At 41.3% G+C, this 17,845-nt stretch overlaps 1 protein-coding gene and 1 long non-coding RNA gene across 2 annotated transcripts in view; one reads left to right on the top strand and one right to left on the bottom strand.

Moving 5' to 3' along the window:
- The window catches only part of LOC113957996, a 40,072-nt gene extending 24,524 nt beyond the window's left edge, over nt 1–15,548 (top strand). Inside the window, exon 2 of the long non-coding RNA XR_003531365.1 lies at nt 11,353–15,548. This is a non-coding gene — a long non-coding RNA (uncharacterized LOC113957996). The remainder of the gene's footprint in view (nt 1–11,352) is intronic.
- The window catches only part of NTF3 (neurotrophin 3), a 56,458-nt gene that overhangs the window by 12,017 nt on the left and 26,596 nt on the right, over nt 1–17,845 (bottom strand). The window lies entirely within an intron of this gene.

Raw genomic sequence — 17,845 nt, 5'->3', positions numbered from 1 at the left:
TCCTCTCGCCATCCCACTGAGGGGCTCAGCCATGAATAATGTCCGGTATAATGTCAGCCATATAAGCTCCATCCCCAGCTGTATAATCAGCCACAGAAGTTTCCTCAGTCACAATGAGGTTCTTCTCTGGTTTAATTCCTTTCCTCACTGACATTCATGTGACATGTTTACATATTTACACCTATCTGTCTCTGCTCTGACTGCCGTGGTGTGATTTTGCATTAACCAGTCGACTGATTACTCTGTGTATTGAGAAGGTCGGAAGAAGAAGTTTGAAGGCTGGGATCCCAGTTTCTCTGATTTGTTGGAAGAGTTTGGCCAAGTCTATATCTCTTTTCATTACTTTCTGTATCTGTAAAGTAAGAAATTCTATGCAATGGTGTTGGGGTTTTATCACCCTAGATATATACCCTGGCATCCTTTAGTCTTTCACTCCAAGAACTGCCTGTTTTTCCCCTGCTGAGAGAGCAAAAGTAAGGATTTCTTCTCTCCACACAAGGCACAATAGCAGTGCAGTAGGATACCCTTTGTGCTGCATGTCTGTTTTGAGAGTAACAAGACATCTTAACAAATATATTTCCATAAATGTACACAGTGTAAATCATCCTCTGGGTACTTTTACTGTTCTAGAGGATGAACAGCTGGAGAGCAGCTGTGGGGAGGACTTAGGGGTGCTGGTGGGTGAGAGGCTGGACCTGCCCTGGCTGTGTTCACTGGCACCCAGAAAGCCCCCGTGCCCTGGGCTGCACCCAAAGCAGTGTGGGCAGCAGGGAAGAGGGGGAATCTGCCCCTCTGCTCTGGGGAGACCCCCCTGCAGTGCTGCCTCCAGCTCTGGGGGCCCAGCACAGCAAGGACATGGAGCTGTTGGAGCGAGTCCAGAGGAGACTGTGTAGTTGGTAAGGGGACTGGAGCAGCTCTGCTGTGAGGAAAGGCTGAGAGAGTTGGGATTGTTCAGCTTGGAGAAGAGAAGGCTCCAGGGTGACCTAATTGTGGCTTTCCAGTACCTGAAGGGAGCCTAGAACAAAGATGGGAAGAGACTATTTCCAAGGGTCTGGAGTGACAGGACAAGGGGGAATGGTTTCAAACTGACAAACATTAGGTTTAGATTGGATATTAGGAAAAAATTCTTCCCTGTGAGGGTGGTGAGGCCCTGGCACAGGTTGCCCAGAGAAGCTGTGGCTGCTCCATCCCCGGAAGTGTTGAAGGCCAGGCTGGATGGGGCTCTGAGCAACCTGGGATAGTGGAAGGTGTCCCTGTCCATGGCAGGGAGTTGAACAAGATGGTCTTTCAGGTCCCTTCCAACCTAAACCATTCTATGCATCTCACATCACTGATATTTGAACAGTCCGTAAACATTTATCTTGATTAAGTAGGAGGGATACCATTGCTCCTATTTTAAAAGAGCATAAACCGGAATACTCAGAACTCACATGATATTTGTGGGGTCATACAGATTGGGATTTTCATGTTGCATTGACTGGTCAGGGAAGTCAACCTGTAATACTGTATGGAGGTTTGGTTGATCAATGACAAGAGTGAAATGCAAGGAAATTAAAAACAAAGTCATTTTCTTAGTCATGGTAAAGAAATAAAGCTGTGGTTGAGCAAACAATTTCCACAAAAGCTGAATTATTTCTACATATTATTCACTGTGTAGCTCTGAAGACTGCCCAAAGTAAATCATGGTAGCAGATAATTTAAGCTGATATACTGTGTGTTAGTTAATATTTTCATTACTCTTTGTTAATAGCATCAGGGCCAAGCAGCAAACAAATTAAATTTGCAGCTGAATTTGGAGGGGATGCAAACAGCAGTAAGCAAAGAGAAATACAATCTCTGCTGGGGAGATGGAGACATAAAATATTGGCAGAAAATCGCAAAATGAAAGTCAAAGTAGAAATTAAAAGTTAACGTGCTGTGGGAATGCTGGTATTGAACAGTGATATACAGAGGGGAAAAGAAACTTAGAAAGGAGCAATATCTGATCAGACCCAGGAATGAACTAAAACTTTGGAAAGGCACAGTATTTAATAAAGACAAATACTGAGGCATTTCTTTGCAGAGTTAAAAGGGAATTGTAGCTTTTTGTAGCACAGGAGTGAAACTGGGAAAGCTGCTTGAAAGGTGGAAGGTATTGTCATATGAAAAGAAAATCAGGAAAGAACAACAAAAATGACTGAAAGGGTTGGAAAACTGACCTCTGAGGAAATTGCCTTGAAGGTGCAAGGCTTTGCTGTGAGCTGACAGAAAGGCTATGAGAAAAAACCCAGAGTAAAGATCTGGAAAGCATGAGCATTGGTGAAAGAGAACATTCATTTTGGGGTGGGGCAAAAGAGTGCAATCAGGAAAACTGGGATTAAGCTAAGGAAAGGGAAGTTAGGCTGATCATCAAAAGCAGTTTTCCAGCTCTGCAAGATGTTTGTAACAAACCCAAAGCCACACCAAAGAGGACTGGTTTCATGTTTCGTCGCAGCCCTGAAACTCCATCTAAGTCTTTTTTTGAAACGGTTTGAAGATCCATTAACCTTTCAAGTCAACCTGGACCTACTTTGGCTCAACCAGAGCTGATTAATTGTTTTGTATTAAAATCAGGCCGTTGAGGGCTTAAGTTTTCCATAATTAAAGTTGAGAGCAGTCTGCCAGACGAAACTCACTTCTTTCACCTCCCCACAATTCTGAGGGGTTCAAGCCTGACCTTATAATAGATTATTCTCACTGTTCTATTTATAAATGCCAGAGGTGGGTTTTGTCTGTTTAGGTAGCAGGAGGAGAAAGGGAAACATCTCTCAGATGATTTGAATTTTGTCCCTCTCCTTAGGCTATGAAAGGCCAGCCTCCTGGATACCCTGTGATGTAGGATGATCTGGAATGTTTTTGCATTTATATTCCCACTGGCCAATTCATTTTTTTGGAAAAAAAAGTTACAGAAAAAAATAGGAAAGAGAGTTTTAAACTGTTATTTGTTAGTTTTTCTGATATTAGGAATCCAAAAGGGACAACTTAAACTTTCAATTTCAATCATTATTTTGCAAGATTTTGTATGGAGAGCAAAAGCTTTCTATTTTGTTTTTGTTCAGAAGCTGAAAACTTCCTCTTCCATCTTTTTTAATACCTTCCATTTCTGTTTTCATTGATGAAGTAGAGAAAACAGTGAAATCAAGCAAGCAAAGAGAAAAAAGCAAGGAGTCCAACTTCAAAAATGTTAGTCTCATTGTGAAAAATCTTTCATACCTAATCCCAGTTTATGGGTACAGACAGGACTCCCACCCATGAGGAAACAGAAATACTGTAATAGGAATGCTAGCTAGAAATGAAATAAGCTTTTGTTCAGTTAGAATTAAAATAGATCCTGAAGTTAACCTAAGACCAAGAAAAAAAAAGGATTTATTTGGTTTTCCGGCAGCTCTGCTGTGACCGTTGAATACAAATTTTCGCATTGAGAGTATGGAATCACAGAATCATACAGGTTGGAAAAGATCGCCAAGATCATCAAGTCCAACCCTTACTGATCACCACCTTGTCAACTAAATCAGATCACTGAGTGCCTCATCCAGTTGCTTCTTGAACACCTCCAGAGATGAGGACTCCACCACCTCCCTGGGCAGCCCCTGTCAATGCCTGACCACCCTTTCAGTGAAGAAATTCTTCCTCATGTCCAACCTGAACCTCCCTTAGCCCAATTTGAGGCCATTTCCTCTTGTCCTGTCACTTGTTCCCTGGGGGCAGAGCCTGACCCCACCTGGCTACAACCTCCTGTTAGGGAGTTGTAAAGAGCAATAAGATCTCCCCTGAGTCTCCTTTTCTCCAGGTTGAGCCCCCCCCCCCAGTCCCCCCAGCTGCTCCTCCCAGGACTTGTGCTCCAGACCCTTCCTCAGCTCCACTGCCCTTCTCTGGACACGCTCCAGCCTCTCAATACCCTTCCTGCGGTGAAGTCCCAGAACTGGATGCAGGATTTGAGGTGTGGCCTCACCAGTGCCCAGGACAGAGGGGATGGTGTGAGAGCAGCACCGCCTCTTACAAGGCCCAGTCAGATTTTTTAGGTACCGTTTGCTTAGAAGGAACAGCTTTGTTCCTCGAGAGTTTGTCCCAGTCACTGACTCTGTGTGAGCCTTGCTGTGCCTCCTCATGCCATGCGTGCTCCATGGGACTGGGATTGAGACAAGCTGTGACACAAGAGGTTTGGTGGGGAAGATACGCTTCATTTCATCCAAAACTGCACCTGTGTTTGCTTTTCAAAAGCCCATGACTCTAGGTTTCTCTAAAGCCACACAAATACATCCATGGCCACTTCATGAATCAAAATCTGCTTTCTGAATGTTCCCTGTTCCTCAAAGGTTCACGAACCTCCAAATAAAAAAAATTCTTGTTAGGCTTGCAGGTGCAAAGTATCTGATGCAGCATTCTCTAGCAAAGGACCCTAGACCTGATCCATATACCTTAAACCCACCAACAGGAACTCGCTGAATTCAGCATGAATTGGACAAAGCTTTTGCACAGTGAGGGGTGTGGGGGAATGACAATGTTAACACACACAGTTGATGTTTGATCCTTATTTTATCATACATGCAGCATGCAACTGAATTGTTTGCATCAGGACCACGTGAGCAATTAGAATAGCTTTGTATAATTAGTATCTTTTCCGTGCCATTTGCACAGGTGGAGTAGCTTGCTCACAGCCAACTTAAAATTAGGTTTTTAAAGTTATTCTCAGAGAAACGGGAGTCTTGTATTTCTGATAAAATACAGGTTAGTGCTTTGGAGGGAAAAGGGGAAAAGTGTACTTCCTTGCAAAAGATGTAAGACTTCAAAAAGAGCTTGTATAAGTAAAAGCTTTTCTATTCTGACCAGCTAAGTAAGCTGGCTAAGAGGAGAGATCACCTCTACCAAAAACCCTTCTCACTTTTACACTGTGAAATCATGAGGGCTCTCCCAGAACTGCTCCCAGCTGCACAGTGAGACCCTTGAATCCTTCCTGTGGAGAAGAGCTCATGAATACAATGTGTGCCCATGAAAGGCTTGTGTTTTTTCACATTATGTCCGAATCTTTCAAAAAGCCATTGCCCATTTAGAGAAAAAACGTCATTCTACTAATTGGCATTACTTTATAGCAAATTGTTTACATGTAGGCCTGTCCTGAGGGTAAAGACTGTTCTGGTAAATCGGGCTACTCTGCATTTTTTTTGCTTGTAAAAATCTGCCTGAAGTGGAACTTTGCTTGTGAGTCCCCTAGTTCATCAATGTGTATGTGGATAAAATTTCCAGTATGCATTTCTCCTCGAGACATGGAAGTTTTCCAATTTTAACTCTCAGTTAACACTTTGCTGTGAGTTTGACTATATTTAGGGGTTAATGCTCAAGGGGTGGAGAGATTATTCTGGTCTCAGGCTAGCAGTGTATGATTTTTAAATTTGTGTATTGCCCTGATGCAATGTAGATTGCTCACACGTTCGGCTCATGGTTGAATGTTTTGCCAAATTGCATCCAAAATCTGCTAATTTGCAGACAAATTAGGGTCTCTACAAGCATTTCTGAAGTCAAAGAATGATCTCTGTGTTCTCCTGTTGTGCTAATGCAAGCTCTGCCCCTCTGCCAGGTCCAAAGCTCATCTGAAAACTGCCTTGGGTTTTGCTTTATCCTTATCTTTTAATCTAGATGCTGTTTTGCTGTTGATACACAGTGCCTTCCCCCTCCCCCATGCCAAAAATCTTTGAAAGGGGAATTTTAGAACTGAAGAAATTTTGGTTATGAAAAAAAGTTATAGAAGGTCAGGATTAAAGTAACTTTCAGGGTATGAGAACAAGGAATGGAAACTAATTTTTTTAACAGACTTTTGTTCACCTCTTGTTGTATGCACACTTAGTTCATGTCATGAAAGAATCCTACTGACATCTAACCACCACAAAATTCATAGAATCACAGAGTCATAGAATGATTTGGGTAAGAAGGGGCCTTAAAGATCATCTAGTTCAACCCCCTTGCTAACAGAGGGTAAGAAGAGGCTGCTGGCAGCCTTGCTGCAGGCATGGCAGCTTTTCTTCATAACTAAGAGTGGCTTTGTCAACCAAGTGCTTTTGCTGTTGTTTTACGGTTTAGAAACTAATGCCCAGGCAGGTTGTGTGACTTTTCCTAGATCATGGGAGGCCAAGGTCATGTGAGAAGACAATTGGAGAGTGGGTATTCAGACCTTCCTCTCTTGAGGTGTAGGCTGTGGTTAGTTCTACGCCCTGGACTAACCTCTTCCTTCAGGTTCTTCCCCAAACTCTGCTAGCCTCAACCAAAGTCCACTGAGTCAGCTAACCAAAACCAAAAGGAATTCCATGCAATATTTCTTCCTGTTGAAGTGGTAAGTAAAGGAAACAGTCCTTACTCTAGCAAAGTCAAAAGTGACTGGGAAGCAAGCAAAGGGAGGAAAAAGGATGTGGAAAACATTGCCAAAGGTGTCCATGACTGGCTCATGCAGAAGATCTCAGGTGCCTTGAGGAATTAAGAATAACTTGGAATGAGCTTTAAAAAAGGATCAGGCCAATGTAAATCGGCTGTAACAGTTCAGTAGTTTTCCCCAGGAACCAACAAAACAATCAAGGGAGGGATTTTTAATTCTGCACTTAGGAAAAGCCTGGTCCTAGACTTCAATTTGCACAGTAGAAATCCCTGATTAAAAAGGAGCCAAAGACTGTTGAGCTTCAGGAAGTAGGAGAATTAGGGATGCTTACTTTGGACGATGGTGTAACTTTACAGTGTAGCCTATACGAGGGAAGATGCACAGCTGCATCTCCCCAGGAGCAGAGCACAGAATATATTGTGAGTCAGTCACAGTTCCTCCCTATCTTCCCTCCACCACCACATGCACTCCCTTTGCTCTGCTACAAAAGTCAATTACTTCATCCTTATTTTTTTTTTATTTTTTTTTTCATGGAGCAGTTTTCTCTCCCATGCTCCCAGCCAGCTCCTTTGGCTAGCAAGGAAGCGGAGTGGGGTGAAGCCTGGGCTCTCTGCACTTCTGTCATCTCAGCATCCCCTCTCCACCCACTTCCTCTCAGCAGGGAGTATTGGGTGAGCAGTCCCTGCTCCTCTTGCTGCAGGCAGAGTTGTATTAACAGTCCTGGGAGCAAAGCTGGGGGAGAGGGAGGGACACTCCTTCCTCGTTCCCTCCCTTCCTCTCTCTTATATTCCTGTCTGAATGCCAGCACTGGCGACCTGTGGTGACTTTAACCCAGCAAGTGCATTCAGTATAGATTCCCAAGTAAAGACCCATGTCAAAATGAGACAGGATGTTACCAGTGCTGGAAAATGAGGGAACATGTATCCTGAAACCTGTGAAAGACCAGCCTCTTCCTAACCTGCTCTCAGTCTGTTGCTAGAAAATATGGAAAAGAGCCCATTGCACAAACAAAACAAAGCAATCACATCCTTAGGAACTTTGGGGAGGCAAACATATGGGGAAACTCTTTACTCAAGGTGAGAGGTCAGTCAACATCTTGGGATAACTGCATGTAAAGGGGATAGAAAGTTCTCAGGCCTTTCTGACAGTGGGAATGCAAAGAGCTTTGCTGAGCTACATGCAGGAGTAAAGGGCTTTTTCAAGGGTAGGAAACTTTTCCTGTGGCTGGCTCTGATGGGAAGCTTACACATATTCAGGAAATATCTCCTGTGCCCTCCCAGGAAAAAACAAAACCCCTCACATATGTCTCTTTTCTGACCTGTGCTCCCATCATCTCACCCTAAACCAGCATCTCTGGGTTGGAAACACTTCAACCCTTAGAAGCTTCTTCCTTGACCATGTCATGAAGACCTCTTTCTTGTCAGCACACATAAGGCGGGCACAGTTTGTGATTTCAGACTTTCAGTATAGCTTTGATTAGGATATAGGTGAATGGATAGCAGAATAGAACCTGGCAGGTCAAACCTGGGGGGTTCAGACCATTTGGACTATGGAACTCAAGTGCATGTGCAGAAATCATATTTACAAGCAAAATACTTTGCTAGAGTTATTTAGAAAAGATAAGACACATATTTTTGGACTGCTAGAAATTAAGGAAAGTTCCTAGGAACATTTATTCCCGTTTTAAACTATTAAATGGTATTATGCTTGGAGACAGTTTTGTGTATGCAACTCTTAAAAACCAAAGCTTGAGGCCAAATTCTGCTCTTGGTCACGCAGAAAGCAGGCGACTGTGGACTGAGTTGCATGTAACTGAGGTCATAATCTGGCATTGAGTCCGAGCTGGCTCGGTTTTCTACTAAGCTAAAATCTGTCCTGGTAAGTTGTTCTGAGGAAATCCAATAGGGAATGGGCCCGGTGTTAATGCTCACCATCAACATGATTCTAAATAAACTGGAGGAATTTAAGAAACAATGGTGTGTCTTCTGATTAACAGTTGTTCATACAGATTTAAAATAACTCTGTAGACTTGAGTGGTGCTACTTCAGATTTACCTGGAGAAAACGTGACTTTGTGTTTGGAAGACCTTCTATGACAGATCTCAAACAAAAGTACTTAGAAAGCATATAGAAAATTCTGAACGTGGTAGTAAACCCAACTTATTTTCTTTTTCTCTTTTCTATGCCCTATCAACAAGTTAAAACTAAGATCAGCATTTATCCAAATTCTTTCCTTCTCCTTAAATTTGGGAAAAATGCTGAGCCTCCACTATAAAGCTTGAAGTGGTCTGTTTTGCTGGTTCACTTGGTCTACAGCTATGTGAAAGAAAAAAAAATAACATTACTGCAAGAAAGGGGACTGGTTTGTCTGCATTCTAATGAAAGAAATGCCTTAAAAGACAAGTATCACTGCACAAAAACATATAGTAATTTTCCTGCATTCTTCCTAACCTGGCAGTGAAAAATAGAGTTTTATACACAGAATAAAGACAATACATGATCTCTGAATTGTCCTTTATTTGTTTCTAACTGAAGAGAAATTTTAGTACTAAAATAAGATATTAGGTTAGAGATTTGAAATAAAAGTTCTGGATTAACAGAAGGACAGGAAGGACATTGATCTTTTGGAGGAGTCCAGAGGAGTCCATCAAGATGATCAGAGGGACGGGGCAGCTCTGCTGTGAGGAAAGGCTGAGAGAATTGGGATTGTTTAGCCTGGAGAACAGAAGGCTTCAAAGTGACCTTATTTCCCCATTACTTGTTCTGGTGATTGCCTTCTGGTGTCTAATTCAAGACAGACTAAACCATGAGAACATTTCCAGGACATGAATTTTTTCCAGACAGGTAAAAAAAGGTAAAATGCTCATTTTGTATGGGAGAAGTCTTATAGAACTCCTAGTGAAAGTAAAAGAGAATATAAAGAAAGAAGATTTAAAAACATTACATGTTGAACGTTAAAAAAAAAAAACCTTTAAAATGTTATTAGCTCCTGTCCTTTGTGTTCTGGGAAGGCAAAATTGCAGCCAAATGAAAACAAAAGAAACTAAACCCTACAAACAGCATAGAAAGGTGAAACGAAGAATGAATAATGTTTATCATTATTTCTCTTCAGAACACAGATAATGGCTGACTCCCCTAAATAAATGCATAAATAAATAAGAATTGTATTCCTTTTGAAGCTTCCATGGTTAGAAATTTCCTTATGGAGTTCCCTGTCATTTTCTTTCTTGAAAACATTCATGCTCCTTGCTTTAGTTACCCTTTAGGGTAACATGTTCCATATGTAACATAGTTTTTGTATGAAACAGTTTAGATACAATTCTCCTTTCCTCCCCCTGACCCAATTTTAAGGTCTTACTGCTATGGAGGACTAATCTGGACCTGTTTGATCAGACATTTATAAATGTCATTCAACTCACCACAACTTTTTTTTTCCCCCTTTCCATAACAATAAGCCCAACCAAGTTGTTCTTTGGTAAGTGTTGCTATTATAAACTCCTTTAAACTCTACCTCTAATTGAACAGTGCTTCCTGACTCAGTTAGTTATTATACTACTTGCTTTCATTCAAGTGAATTTTTAGAGTAATGCAACACAGAAGCTTATTATCTTCTTTTTTTCCTGGTTGCTATTCTCTGGAGTAGACGCCAAAGAGGATTTGGTTTTGCTAACAGTGACTTCCCAAGTATTTTTTTATGCTTTCCATACAACACAAATTTTTTCCTGCTCAAATACTTCTTTTGATCTGATTTCTTGGAATAAATTGCATTTAGCATCTTCACAAGCTTTGTTTTCTTTATGCTTTCTCATTAGTCTTCTGTGTAAGAAATGTATACACTAAAAATTGTTCAGATTGTTCAGTTCACTGATTCAAAAATTCTCACTCTTGTTTCCTGTGCCTCACCTCTTTCTCTAACACTAGTTTAGACTGGAGGAAGATCCAGTGCAGCTGATAAAATGAAACTTGTGCAAACCAAGCACACATGAGAAAAGAAGGGCCCCCTCTCTTTCTGATTTTGTTGTCCCAATATTCACATTCTTCAAATATCCAAAACTATAACCCTGACAAAATGTCTTTTCAGTGAGTTAATCTGCTTGCTATCAGTTTAGCTTGTGTTTGTTCTACTGGTAGGAAAAAAGATCAAACAAATTGTTTTAGAATGGATCACATAGAAAAGTTGCACTAGTTAAAATTTTAACTGAGCCTGTATCAAAACCACACTGGTTTATACCAGGATCAGTCAGGGACTGCACTGTTAGGAAAAATTTCTTCATGGAAAGGACTGTAAAGCATTGGAACAGATTGTACAGGAAAGTAGTGGAGTCACCATCCCTGGAAGTGTCCAAAAAACATGTGGATATGGCATTTGAGGACATGGGTTAGTGGTGAACACAGTAGAACTGGGTTACTAGTTGGCCTCAATGATCTTAGGTCTTTTGCAACCTTAACAATCCTTTCTTCTTGCCTTTTACACAGCTATATGGGCAGAAGGCTCTCTAAATCCCTCCTGGCAAAAATGGATTTTCCCTTCTCCAGTGTGCTTTGCTGGTGGAAAATAGCCCCATCTATACATGATTTTGCCTCTTGTGGCTGTTTCCTGATGGAATAAAGCCAGCAAACACACTGTAGGCCCCAGTCAGACCTACACATGTTTTAAAATGAACGTTGCTGTCAGGCAAGGTCTACCTGTACAGCATGAACACAGATGTGCTGCTGCAAAGGCCTTGTGTTGTATAGTTTATTCTTGGGAAAGGGCATGGCTCTGTTGCTACTTAAATCCCTTTTCTTGTCATGTGCTGTCATCCCATTAGAGAGCTTTGTTGGCAGGGGTGACAGGCAGAATCATGGCTCCAGACAACCCCTTCTGTTCTCCTCAGCTTTAGAAAACTTGTGATTTGGTATCTCCATAGTATGTACTTTCATGATATTCCCATCAAACTGAACTCTTCTCCAATTATTCCTGTTTTCCAGGTGCAAATCTGTCTGACAAAGAGACGAGCTGACCTGCCAAGGCCTGCAGGAGGCTCATGGTGTGCCAGCACTGGACTGAAATGAGCCAAAGTAAGCAATGGCCAGAGAAGCTTCTGGGTTTGAACCTGCTGATTCCTGCAGCAGAACACTTCCTTGAGTAGTACCAAATTGTTTTGCTGTAACGTAGTGTCTTGTGGTTGGATTCTTTGGTTTCCTAAAAAGTCAAACCGCAACTGAAACTCCTGCAGCAGTTGGGATGTTCTTAAATTCCTATGCTTTAGGGATTGCCTGCTACCGATGTCTCCAGGATTCGCTCTCTTGGCTGGACTTGCCTCAGTGAGAGCACTAACACAGCACTCCCACCTTTTCTCTCTGCCCTTCTGTTTCCATGACCTTTGAAAAAGTCAAACACCTTAAGATCCTCTCTCAACAGTGTCCAAGTTAAAAGTTTATTAGGAGGACCTGAGGAACAGAAACATAGAATTTATCACCAAATAAGCCTCACGTATTACAGAAATTGCTGGAAACTGGGTGAGAAGAGCTAAGACATGGAGATCACTTCTGGGTTTTGCCCCTTTACCATTGTAGCCTCTGGGTCTCTGTTGCACAGAGCTGTTATTTCACTCTCTCTGCTGCAGCCCCAGTTCCTCCTGGTGTCTACCAATAGTCCTGAGCAACAGCAGGAAACATTCCTCTCTGCCATCTCTGCAGAACAGCTTCCAGGGGAAAGGATAGGAGCTGCAAAACCTAGGCCCCTGCTGTTAGGCAGGTACATTCTTACTCCAGAGAAGTTCCTGAAAGCTTTAACTCAGGTAGGCAAAGGAGGACAGGTTTTGAAAGCAGAAAATTGAGCAAATTAGCAGGCAATAACTGAAGTTTCCACCTCTAATCCAATTCTTACACTGGTTTATAGTCACTTAGAGCCCTGCAAAGTCAAGATGGTGTTGAGGAGTACAGAAGAAATTGGTGTTAGGATCTTACCTACTTGGAATTTTTCTAGTTCTGAGAGAACAGCAGTCTGACATCCCCTCAGACATCATTTATGATGCACTACTTCTGTAGTGTTCAGGAATAGTGCATGTCTTTGATTTGAGTACAAATTGGCTCTTGGGCATAAATAAAGATTGAGAAGCCAAAGTTTGTGTCAGGATCTCAGTTTTGAACTCAGTATCCTTGGAACTGAATCTGTGCTTTGATTTATCACTTTTGTTCCAGCTTGAATTATGTTATAACCAGAACCTGCACGAATTGCTTCTCAGGTATTTCTGTTCTTTATCATTATCTTGATTTGTTTCTATAGGATAGTTAAGACAAAGCCCCTCGTGAAAGGATGAGAAATCCTCTGTTCACACTCAGGAGAAATGTCTGCCACAATGCTGACTTTTCTGACTAGACTGCAGGATTCTGTCAGCCTGTTTAAGCTCAGAAAAAAGTTTACTTTGCTGAACAGTCTTTTTTTAGTGTAAAGAAGAGTAGAACATTCTTTTGAAATGAAGAAAATTTTAAAAATCCCACCAAATCAAAGTGCAGTCACATACTCTACTGATGAAGAGACTGTAGGAACCTATATTGACTACAATTGTATGTAGAGAAAGAAACAACATTTAACATAGAACAAACGAACAAAGTAAGTGGCATTTCTTAAAGCTGAATCTAGGAATTGCAAAGAGTCAAAAATGCTTTAAATCACTGGAACTTGTTTCGGGTACAAAGAAACTAATTGGGATTTGAAGTACTATTTATTATGGAGAAGAGTGATCCCAAAAGCTGAGAGAGTGTCAAAGAGTTAAAAGTTATGAATTTACCAAGAAAAAACATGAGTCAATATCAAAAAGTTTCCAAGATGACCATCTGAAAATATTTTGGGTTCAATTCAACAGATCAAAAGAGCTTGCTTGAATTGAACTTTAAAATAAATATATAAAAAAATAGGTTTAGAAGTACAAGCTGTTTAATTGTTTGAAGTGAACATGCTTTCCTTTCACACAATTTGAATTTAATTTATTAGAGTTTTCTGATTCAAAACCATTTCATGAATGTGGGAAGACTGGGATGTATGGTGTATTTATTGCTAAGTGAGAATCTCATCTGGTTGCTGCAAGTCAGTGCAGTCAATTCTTGACCTGAAGGATAATGCCATTACAGTGGGATCATAAGGTGTTACAATATTGTCCAAAGGATCTGAGGGACAAGCATGTAAAAGCCTTGGAAGTCTATTTTGTCTGACAATACAGGCATCTGAATTTTGCCTAGAAGTTTATATTTTCTGCAGTTTAACGTTGCTGACTAGTGGTTTGCATCCCTGTGAGGATCTGGCCCTTAACTGAAAATATTCCAATGCTTTGTGAAATTATATCATTCAGTGAAAAAAACCCAACAAATCTTGATTGTCAGCATGTGTCACGCAGGAGCTGTTTTTTGGTTTGGTGCCAGTGCACTTTTTCACCAGTTCTTAGATTGACAAGTGTATTTCTTCATGATAAATTAAAAAAAAAAATAAATAAAAATCTCCTCTCCTCCCTCCTGCCCATCTTTGCTCTTCTCCCAGCTGTCATCACTGTTTACAGTTTGAGTAAGCAAAAATATATATATTTACAAGTACAGCTTACTGCTGTGTTTGCTGGTATAGACTGCCTGGGGGCATATCTGTGAATGGAGCACATACATAAATATACCCCCTTCTCCTGTCAGCCTCTCCCCTCCCCTACCTTGTTTTCTTAAGCTGTGTGTTAAATCTCTTCTGTTGGATTCTGTTGGATTCTGATTTTGGAGGGAGACTAACGTCTTCCCTCATGGCTGTACGTGAGTGCTGTCAGATCTTGGGCACTAAACATGAGGTTCCCACCACTCCCAAACCTCCTGTCCTTCCCAAACACTGCTGTTCCCTCTCTCCTGCCCTGTGAACCTGCCCACTGGATTAACTGAGGTCACGGAGCAGGAGGAACGTCGTGTTGCAGCTGAACTGTTCCACCTCTTGGGGTTGTGTGTGAAAGTAGAAGATTTTATTTTCAGCTGCAGCCTCATGCTAATGGCCCTTCTCCCAACTGGACATGTGCCCATTGGACAATCCCAGAGCATCCTGGTTGCCTGCCAGCCCCAGATGCCAGAAGCATGTCCCCACTTCCTCTCCCCTTGCATGATGAAGTCTGCGGGGTCTCATCCACCATAAGGCAGGAAAGTCACATCTTGCATGCTTTTGGGGCAGTGGATCCTTATGAAGGCCTCCAGATGTTATTGTAATAGCAATTAAAAATCTACCATAACTAACTGAATAATGGACAATAAATTTTAAATCAGGTTTTTCATATGGTTTTATAAAAATGTGACAAACATCCATGGTCTCATCAGAACTAGGCTTCAGCATTGTGCTTGTGGCATTCCAACTGCTCCCGACTGCAAGTCCTGCTGAGGCCAAATGAAAGCTGATGGTTCCAGGAAGTTTTGCAGGATTTCTTCTCAGTGCTCATCTAGTCAGAAAGCAGTCACAGCACCAAACCTGACACAGTTCAAGAAGCGTTCGGACAATACTCCCAGGCACGTGGTGTGACTCTTGGGGATGGTCCTGTGCTCGCCCAGGAGCTGGACTCAATGGTCTTTGTGAGTCCCTTCCAACTCAGCACACTCTGTGATTCTGAGCATCCAGCGGTTAAATTCACTAACCTGTGTTCAGTCCCTAACTCCCATGGGAATTGCCCTTATAAGTTTGGGAAAGACATTAAGGACTTGTTTATGCTGCTAAAATTAACTTGATTTTTTTACTCCAGTGTTACTGCTGAACACTTAGCTGCTACATGTTATACCAGTAGAGACAAAACATGTTAGTTTTAGTCTGAAGTGTATTTGCTGAAGTTGATTCAGTAGCACAGTTGAAGGTTTTGTTTGTTTGTTTTGTAACTAGGATGCATTTAGTGGTTCTGAAGTAAAAGAAGAATGCAGCTTTTTAAAGATACTTTTCTACCTAGGAAATGGGCATGATAGTAATTAAATTTCTCTCCATGACACTGTTGAGTACAGTGTAAAAGCTGACAGACTGTATTTGTTGTGGGAGCCATTGTGGGAGATGAAGATAGCTCTGTACCCAAGGTTTCCAGGATATATTCAGGTATGGACAAAAATATATTTAGATATTTGTTTCAACTCTGCATTTCACTCATCTGTGTCACGATAACTAAAAATAAAAACTACAGGGAAACTAGGCTATTGCTTGCCACTCTTTCCCTGTCTGCAGGATATCTGTGGCAAAGGTTTACATGAAGGTAGCTGTAAATTATATGATAGACACAGACCTGGTAGAAGACTTGTGATTGATGTACACAATGATCATGTGGTCTGTGGGTAGTCTGAACAGGGCTTGAGAAAGGTGTGAACCCACTCACTCCTCACCTCCAGAAGGATACTAACAGTGTTTTCTGCTGATGGTGCATTAGATCATAAAATCACAGAATCATAGAATGGTGTGAGGTGGAAGGGAGCTTAAAGATCACTTGGTCCCAACCCCCCTGCTATGGGCAGGGACACCTTCCACCAGATCAGGTTGCTCAGAGCCCCATCCAGCCTGGCCTTCATATATTTGGGCTTGTTTTTGATACTGATGATGATACTGATCTTCCTAATAAAATTTATCTAGGCAGTAACTTTGGATCACAGATTCTTATTCGATTTTTGGAAGACCACGTAGAATCAATCTCTTTCAGTTGCCAGAAGTGCTTTGGTGCTTTTACAGGTCTCAGGACAAATTACCAAACACTCTGGGAAGTAAAAATAACTTTAAAGCCCCCATCCTCTGTCAGCCTTTTTAAAATGGCTCAACCTTTTTAAACAGTATAGATATTTGAGGAGTATTACTGAGATAGTGCTCTATGCTTTGCATCCACCATCTGGACAAGTCCTGCTGTTATGTTGTCTATCAAAGACGCAGCTTTCCTGGAATGTGGAATTGATAAAAAATAGAATCCAGCATTATATTCCCTACACAGATAAACTGTATCAACAACAGATTTAGCACATGAAGTTCAAGTAGAACTACCTTTGGTTGACAATTTTGTTCTGCAAAAAAATACATTTCTTGGTTAATGTGTGGAATCACTGCAATATTTTTCATCAAGTCCTCTCCTCCAGTTTTCACACTAAATTGATAGGAGAAAGTATGGAAGTGGTTTCTAGTTGATAAATTATGTTAGTGGAAAAAAACCCGCAATTTATCACCCTAAAAAATGGACACAGTGAAGCGAATTACAAGTCTGAAGTGTTCAGTGGTCATAGTTTCACTGATCCCAAGGGTAGACTTTCCTTGTTTTTCTTTCATGCAGGTTACATGACATAATCAGAGACTGTGATCCTGTGTTTTTCTCCATCTTTTATGACTTTTTTGTTGATCATTGATTTATAATCTGACAGTCAGAAACATGAAAAATAAAAGTAATACAATGTATAAAAAAAGAATCCAGCTAAGGTCCATCCATGCACTTTGTCAATTGTTTTTAGCTATTTTTTGGGCTTCTAAGCAAACAGCTGTGTATACCCTATACAACATGTTTCAGGACCAGTCCAGCTCCAAAAGAAATTAGTGGGAGTCTGCCTGTCTCCTTTTGGAGACATGGAATGGGACTGATAAAGCTGTGAGAAATACTGGGGAAACCTTTGGGGACACTTACTCAGAATTACTTAATGAGTCAGGATGAAAATACACAATCCCTCTGGTATTCCCTAATCCTTCATATTTTCAGTACTACAATATGTCAACAGGCTGGAGACCAGAATTTATCCTCTAAACACACTATACCCACAGTGATACCAAACAGTGGGGGCTGTAATCTCTTTACATCATTCATGTCAGCGCTGTTTCCAAGGGATGCAAGTTCTGAGAGCTGAAGAGTGAGGTCACTCATGTCTCCTCCACCTTTTTGTCCCTAATGCTCCCAGGCATGACTACATCCAGGATGGCATGGATTACCAGTTTAGGAATATTAACTATCCAATGTGAATGGTCCTCTGCATCCTTAGGCTAAGCTCTAACTTTTAGTACTTTCAAATACATTACCTGACATAATTTCTGCTTTGAAGGTCTGAAAAGCCTGGCAACGTGTATGAATTCAAATCTTGGCCGCCTATATATGTATGAACACACTCCTGATGTCTTTACCCTTCATTTTTAAAGTATCACTTTCTTTTCCCGAGACTTAACGTGCTCAGAATGTGGTTTTTTTCCACAGAATTGTCCCACTAAAATGGCAACTTTATGTCTGTCTGTCACTCCTGTTTGAGCTGGACCGTCTGCTGCAATGTCTGACTGATGGCTGACCCACTTTGCACCCTCAAATCTTACAGCAGGGACTTCTGAAATAACAAATCAGGGTCTCGTTTGCCTGACAGATATTAATTGTGACTAAGACATCACAGTGTGGCACAGCAAGAGAAATGCTGCTTTATATTTGAACCGTCTGGGAACAAGGACCTCAACAGGCACAAATGAAAGTTTTCTTTAAAAAGAACA

The sequence above is a fragment of the Corapipo altera genome, unplaced genomic scaffold (genome assembly GCF_003945725.1).
Source record: "Corapipo altera isolate COAL_440 unplaced genomic scaffold, ASM394572v1 249, whole genome shotgun sequence".
Lineage (NCBI taxonomy): Eukaryota > Metazoa > Chordata > Aves > Passeriformes > Pipridae > Corapipo > Corapipo altera.
The sequence above is the reverse complement of the archived record's forward strand: the minus strand, read 5'-3'. Positions and strand labels throughout refer to the sequence as shown.